A 2,042-nucleotide genomic window follows, 5' to 3' on the forward strand; every position below is an offset into this window, starting at 1 on the left:
AGATGTGAGCGTAAGCGCAGTTAAAGCATGTGCTCTGTAGGGCCTTGAGGTGCACTGCAGTTGTGCGAAGACTGTTGTGTGCCTCTCGTTTCTCTTAGGCTTAATCCTTAGAGTACAAAAGCTGCCTAAAGAGGAAATGGGGATTTATGGTCCTTCACAGGGATAGAGTGTAAACAATCAACCTGCTGACTTGTAGGCCTTTTATCAGAAAGGGCGGAGGTAATGTAATTTCCGGCAAACACACACACAAAAATATTTGTGCTATCCCATATTCGTGTTTGGCCCAATGGGATTTCTTCTCATCCAGGAGAAGTTTTTTGAGAATGATCAAAGCTCTGTGGAAGGCTGTAGTTGGCCAAGCTGAATATGTAGCATAGGTGTGAGTTACCACTGCTAATTCCATATGGTCTAATTTTACGCGATCGTGTAGTCAAAATTGTGATTTGACAGTATCTGTAGTACTGTGTTTAACCACAGGATGTCACAATAGGATATGTAATAAAACAATAATTATTTTAGGAATTCTAAACACAGGAAACATGCTTTCCCTATTCACATTGGAACAAAAGCTTAAATTACAACTCCAATTTTAGATACCACCACCTAGTGATTATCCTGCGTGCTCTAACGCTGTAACTCAGCCCTGGCGCATTGCTACAGTACTTCGACTTCTGTAATCTTTCTGTATGACATATAATCAGCCATGCGTTCCCCAACGATGCTGTGCACCCCACTGGTGGTACGGGATGGGGTTTCCAGTGGAGAGCAGAGGCAGGTGCTGCCTGTGGTGTGAGGACAGGGACCAGCGCCGAGAGGCTCTGCCCAGCCCAGCAGCGACGGGTCGGGGACACGATCGGCACCCTGTGGCGTGGGGAGGAGGTGTGACCCTGGTTGGGACACGAGAAGGAAGCAGAGGTGTAAGGTTTACATCTTCCCATCGGTGCCTGTAATGGCACGGGGAGCTTTTGCCACCAGCCAGCATCTCAGCTGCTACTGGGATCAAAGGAAATGGAAACAAAAACGCTGTTTCAGGTTGTCATGAAAAAAAAAAGCTCCATCTACGTGTTTGTTTTTCAGTAAATATTTTTGCCCTTAAATTACCAAGGAGAAATGGAAATGTTTGTGCACATGGTATTTATAGAAAATGAAAACATGGAAACCAATTTGTTCCCTGGAAACCCTGTCCTCAGAGATGTTTTCTCGTCCTCTCAAACCACAGCGTCCGCCTCTTCCCAAGCACATTCCCTCCGACTGGATCAGGGCAGCAGCTAACACTGTTTCAGACACGGAGCCTTTAGGATCTGCTGCCTAAAAGGGATCTCCACCGTTCTCCGGAGCTGCATCTCTCTGCTATAGCAGCTCGTGTGGCTCCATAGGGAGAGGCGTGGGCCGGTGGCACCCCGGCTTGTGTGGGGGCACTGGGGCTGGTGTCTCACCCAGTGCCCTTCGTGGGGAGTGAGGGGAGGGCCCTGCGAGAAACTGGGGGGTCCCTGTCGGGGCACGGGTCGATCGCTGTTGGGCCCTGGGGGATCCCTCTCAGGGCATGGATGGATCCCTGTTGGGGCACAGGGGGACCTCTGTCAGGCCGTGGGTCGATCCCTGTTGGGGTGCAGATGGATCCCCGCCAGGCACAAATCAATCCCTGAGGTCAGGCCACGGGTGGATCCCTGTCAGAACCCGGGTGGATCTCTGTCAGGCCCTGGGTGAAGCCCTGCTGGGGTGCGGGTGGATCCCCATCGCGCCGCGGGTGGATCCCCGTCGTGCCGCGGGTGGATCCCTGCCAGGCACGGGGCAATCCCTGAGGTCAGGCCGCGGGTGGATCCCTGTCAGAACCTGGGTGGATCCCCGTCGTGCCGTGGGTGCATCCCTGTCGGGGTGCGGGTGGATCCCTGAGGTCAGGCCGCGGGTGGATCCCTGTCGGGCCCGGCGGGAATCCGGCGCCCGGCGGGGATCACCCAGGCAACGGGGGGCGGGACAACCCCTGTGGCCCCGCCCCTCACACAGGAGGCGGGGGCTGATTCCGCAGCGGATCTTGGCGGCGC

The sequence above is a fragment of the Charadrius vociferus genome, unplaced genomic scaffold (assembly GCF_000708025.1).
Source record: "Charadrius vociferus isolate BGI_N301 unplaced genomic scaffold, ASM70802v2 scaffold430, whole genome shotgun sequence".
Taxonomy (NCBI): domain Eukaryota; kingdom Metazoa; phylum Chordata; class Aves; order Charadriiformes; family Charadriidae; genus Charadrius; species Charadrius vociferus.